The sequence below is a fragment of the Poecilia mexicana genome, unplaced genomic scaffold (genome assembly GCF_051168715.1).
Source record: "Poecilia mexicana isolate PSO_F unplaced genomic scaffold, ASM5116871v1 scaffold_15, whole genome shotgun sequence".
In the NCBI taxonomy this organism is placed as follows: Eukaryota; Metazoa; Chordata; class Actinopteri; order Cyprinodontiformes; family Poeciliidae; genus Poecilia; species Poecilia mexicana.
In genome coordinates, this window is record NW_028263384.1 from 26,813,052 (window position 1) to 26,819,051 (window position 6,000).

Below are 6,000 nucleotides of genomic sequence, written 5' to 3' on the forward strand. Positions count from 1 at the left end.
ATGGAAATAAAGCCTTTAGGTTGTGCTACAGCAAGCTAGCTTTAGTTTAATTCAGTGTTTTAAAGGCACACTGCCCTGCACGTTTTCGTCGTTTCCTGGTTCAGCAAACGAGATTTTATATGATATCACGCCAACTCTTTTTGTAAAAAGAGTATGCAACATGGATTTTATTGACATGTCTCAAAACCAAAGGTCATTGACTTCTTAGTCATTATCATTACTGCAGATCTCTCTTTGCAAAAGAAGGATTTGCCAGCACATGCTGGATTCACCAAACCGCAATCAAAAAAAGTTTAAGGAACTCAGAGAAGATCTAATAAGAACTGAAGATTCACACAGGCTGGAAAAGTCTTATCCAAAAGCTGCAGCTGCAGATTAATTTGTTCAAACAGTTGTGCCTAATTATAAATTATCCAGATGTCAACACTTTGTTACCCTGGGTGGATAGGGGATTGTGTCCCCAGTTATTTTTTTTTTTTAATGATTGAAGTTGTATTTTCATTCCATCCTGAAAAGAGTTCAAACAAATCATTAAAAGTCCAAACTTAAAAACAAAAAGTGACTTACATGCCACCCTGTGGGGTCATGTGGATTGCACTCCCAGTCTCCTGCAACAGAAAAGACACGACTTCACCCACTGAAGACATAGGAGTTAGCTCAAGCTAACAGCTCCTACTCATAACATCTGCTGACAGAGAAGGTCAAGTTTATTTAATATTTAAGTCTGAGATCAGAATGCCTAAAAAACCGTCAGACATTTTGAGTCAATATGAATAGAAAAACATCTACAGTCTAAAAACAACGAACCTGAGAAAGTCTAAAGCTGTTACTCTGATTATTCAAACGTAAAACTGAAAATGATTTACAGTCAGACAGCAGGAGAACTGCATGAAGTGAAGTTTTCTTAATCAAGTTATGGTTTGGAAAAAGGTTGACAATGTTTTATGCAGGCAAATATCTGCAAACCGGAGCACTGGAACGGTTTGGTGACCGCAATGTGTGCAGAACTTCAGGAATAATGTTATGAAAGAAGAGAAGCAGAACCAAGTGTTGTCAGTAGCAGATAAGCTGTGAACTTAACGAACTGCAACCACCATCAGTAATGTTATGCAACCTTCACGATAAAGCCTCTGCCTGGGGACTATTATTGTTATAACTCAGGCTAACTGAGAATAAACCTACAGGTGGGGATGGATCACATGCTAGAAGAGGCGTGTGTCTAAGCAAATACATTCACCTTTTATTACAGCTTGATTAAAGCTTAATCTCAAACTAAAAACTAAAATATTCAATTAAAGAGCATTTACTGGGAAAAAAGTTAATGTTAGAAAGAAACAATTTTAATAGTAATCACTGGTGCCACAGTTATTGGCACTCCTAACCATTTCTATAAGATAAATGGAGCAAACATTTTTGCAGTTTCCGCTTTTGGCTGGGTCACATAGCCACTCTTCAAAATGGGAAAGACTTGTAAACATGAAACTCAAGTAGACATTAGTCTAACACTTTTATACTATAATAACTTTGACTAAAGATGCCACAGCTTCAGTTTATTTTCATAAAAATGTAAAATAAAAATCTAAAAGATTTTCATTCAGGATAGAAAAGCAAATGTTACTGTAAGTAAAAATAAAAGCACGAAGATTATTACTGTTATAACAATGTAATAGTATTCCAAACATAGTAGATTATGACACTGCTGGAGGTTTCTTTCTGTTAAAAGATGACTGCTTTTTTCCACTGCTACTACTTTCCAGCTCAGGAAGGGGGATTGGTTCGACGTTTATGACAGCTTCCTCAGACAGACAAGTTTGTAAACTGAATTTGTTTTTGAGGAGAAAGTGCAGAAAAAGGAGAAATGGGCATGGAGAACACTTTCTGCTATTTTAAGCAGAATCAAGAAAGCAAGACAAGAAAAATACAGGATTATCTGCCCAAAATAAAAGCCTACTTTGCCTAAGTTTGGAGTTAAAATGATTACAAACATCTTTTCAGTAAAGAGAAAAGCAATCTTTACTGGTCAGAGCAATAACACCGGGGTTAATTGTTACTTTTAAGCAGATATAATCACTGTACTGGTAGCATCTCCCAGTCAATCTCACACAGAAACGAAAAACATTCAAAGACAAAAAAAGTGCTTAGCCAGTGGAATATGAGATATTTTTAACAAAATAATACAAGTTGTAGAAAAGATCAACTCAGAGGTCGTGTGTGTCGAGTGTTTGACTGCTCCCTTCCTGTTGTTTTGGAGGATGTGTAGGCTGCATCTTCCATATGCAGAAACACGCATGTAGAAATAAAAAAACAGACATGCTGTGCTGCGAGCGTCTGCATATGGAAGCACGAGTCTGAGCGTTTTCCTGCAGTGATCATACGAAGATTTACATGCCTGGGTGCTTCTCTGCTGCCAGCATCCACATCTCAGAGTTGACCTGATCTCAGGCTGAAGATTAAAAAATAAAATGCAACAGCTACTCACAGCTACAGGGGCAAATTTAAAACCTGAACTTGGAGAGCCACGGTTAGTGGATGTCTCCTTCTGATGCGAGTGAATTTAGCATAAAATACAAACAGTGCCAGGAACTGCGTTAAAAGTTTCAGTTCAAACTCATGTTAATATTAGACATGGATACCTCAAATAAATACACAAAGAAGTTTTCAAATAGATAATGAATTAAAGGAAAAGAGCTATGCTCAATTCAACCAAAAATCCACCAGACGCTGACCTACTTTTTGTTTTGCTAAAGTGTCATATATTTAAAATTTTAAATAGACATTAATTTGCAATTTCTTTTGCCTGATTTTGTTAGTTTGTAATAATGTTATTTTGGTCACTAAAGTACAAATTTTCCACATAACTTTATATTTTGTTCTGCCTGATGATGTAACTTTTAAAATATCTCGTCTTGATAAATACACTCTGCGGTTTAGTGAGAGTAAACTAAATTCAGCTTTGAGCTGTTTTTCATAGAAACACACAGCAAGCAGCCCCAGTGGCTTTTAACGGTTAGTAGGAAAGTGACATGACCCGGCTGAACCGAGCAAGGTCAGGTGGTGTGTTTTAAAGCTAGCAGATGTACAGCTGGTTATGTGGGACGACGTGGGGTCACATGGGGTCAACCCTGGGATTTATGGAGGCCAAACAGCCACCCGTTGGCCATACTGCTCATAATGTTGGACTGCGCCTCCTCTGGGGTAGGATGAGAACAATTTAACATGACAAATGATCAGGAAATGATTCATGTGCTGACATGCACTTTCTAGAATAACACCACAGAGTGTAAACTTGACAAAAAGCCTGTATTTTACAGCAATTCACAAAATGCTGGTGAAGGAAATTCTTAAATTCTCAAAGCGACAATAATACACACATGATGAAAAGCAACTGTTTGTTTTATTCTGAAAATTAGAATTAATTCATACTTTTTTCAAGCCTAAAATAATTTTGTGTGGAAAAAATAAACAATCTTCAGCAGGGCAGGCATTTTATTTTGAAAGATTCCTTTAAAAAACTTTTTTCGACAGGAAATAGAACATTTTGCAGAGCCTGTCACCTTATTCTGAATTAATATGTTTTGATTGGCTGGTGGCAGCCATAATGAATTAATAAATGAATGAAGAAGCTGCTGAGTGTTAGAAGAACTCAGAAAATGCTGAGTCGCTGGTTGCCGTGGTGATTCCTGCCCCCTCAATGGCACGGGGTGAATCTACAGCACCAATTTTTGTACAGTAAACATACATGTATGGTTTAACTCTCAAACTAGAAATATCCAGTGCATCTAAAACATGTAAACCCAGGAGATATCATAGGTTTAAAAGGTCGTCAATTCCAAGTTTTTAAAGATATTTTCAGTTTAAATATGGCAGGAGTGAGTTAAAGTTCGGGTGCACACACTTTGCATTCTGTTGAGTTGAGAGAAAAACATAGTGGGAAAAACACTCAGTGAAAGTTGACAAAAATGCCACTGTTTAAGTGTACAAATTGCACTTTTTGAAGTAAGTCAAATTAACTAGGGTGTGTGGCATCAATAAAGTCTCAACTGAACATCCCATAGAAAAAATAAATCAAAATCAACAAAAATTAAGCATAATAGTATGAAAAACACAAACTATCAATTCAGTTAAACTTTTAGAGACCTACTTAAACTCAAACTCATTCAAATGCCTCAGTTGTTGATAAAGAAAATTGTTGCGGTGTTTTTAACATATTGTTAAGAAAATCAGACGGAGCCAAGGTGTTGAGGGGATCCATTACGGATCAGCTTATTTTAATTACCAGGATATCTTCATGACTCGATCCCGGATTAAGTGGAAGATGACGGATGGGCGATCAAATCACCAGCACCAAGGTCAGAAATCTTTGGTTTTTGGTTTTATCAGACGCTGCACATTCTCATTAGATGTCCTAAACTTAAATTCAGACGGAAATTTGCCTATTAGTTTACAAAAATGCATTACCATTTTATTTATGTTCTCAATTCAAATATCTGTGGATGAAATATCAAGTCTACAAACAATCATCTAAACATTTTAAACAGATGATTCTGCAGGTTTGTATCTATAAGACGGATCACAACCAACCATCTGCAAACAAGAAAAATGAGACACGGTTACAATTTTCCTCAAACTATTCAGGTTGAAAACTGTCAGAATATTGGTGAAAGCTCTCTACAAGGGAACAAGTTACAGCAATTAATAAAGTAGAGAAAAAATGAAAGAGGAGGAATGGAGTAAAGTAAAACAGCTGAGAAGGCAAAATGAGAAGGCTTTGGTTTTGTGCTTCATTTTTTTTAACCAAATATCCATTTTATTATCAATTCATCAAACAGCAAAAACAGAATTATTATGATGAACCATCTTTATGTTTTAGATGGAGTATTTTGTAGATTGGGTTATGACAGATATTTCATGTGACTAAACAGAGGCTTTAGAAATGCTAACATCTTACCTCTCTCGCTTATGCTTTCGATCTCGGCGTCGTCGCAGCTGCTGTACTCTGGCGTAGTCCCACCTTCCTCCTCCGAACTGCTGACAGAAGTTTGTCTCTTCCCCCCGACCCCCAGCCCTCGTTTGGACTTGTAGGGCCGTGGCGGAGGCGGCCGCAAAGATTCGGACTGGTCGGAGCTTAGCGAATCATTGCGCAGCATGCTTTCAGCCTTGTCCCGCTTGGTCCGTTTCACCCCGGCACCCGGGCTGAGACCCGTTTCGGGTCCCGAAACTGAAGGTACTCTGAGTTCAGGAGGAGGGGCTTTCTGTGAAACAGCCGGTGCCCCGCCCGCCGTCCTCTGTCCAGGTCGAGTAGTGTCCCCGACCTCGCCTGTCGCGCTCCCCGTGCCTCGACCCGGCACAGCCTGACCCCTGCCTCCTGAAGGGAAAGGCTCCGCCTGTCGAAGGGGACCCCCGCTGTTGCCCACCTGCTGATAACCCCCCTCCTCTGTCCTTCTAACGCTGGCGCCTCCTCCAACGGGGTCGTGCTCCAGAGACCGCCCCTTCGACAGCTGCCAACCTTCCTTGCGCTCCCCTCGAAGGTCCCGGTCCATGGAGACCTGGGTCTGCAGCCTCGGATGGCCTGACCGCCGCTCCCCCCGACCCGTCCCACTGCCTCCACGTCCATTTCTCCTGAGGAGCAAGTGACATTTTGCATTTACCAAAAAACCTAACCATCATTACTTGGATAACTTTTTAACCCTCTAAGACACAATGGTGTAAAAAGAAAACATGTACATTTCAAACAAAAAAGTAAAATGCTGACTTTCAATATTCAACATATAAAATATTGACTGAAATCCGATCCAGAACCACACAGCATTCTGGGAGATGTAGACAGAGGAGAAGCTTTAGTTGCTCAACCTCTCATGGTTATGGTTACCTAGCAACTCATTCACTCTTTGGTTACCTAGCAACAACCTGTTGGGCTACTACCGCAGCAGCAGTTTCAGGTTTAGCCGCTGTACCTCTTAGCTATTTAAAAATAACAAAATGGAGTGAAAACTGTGGATA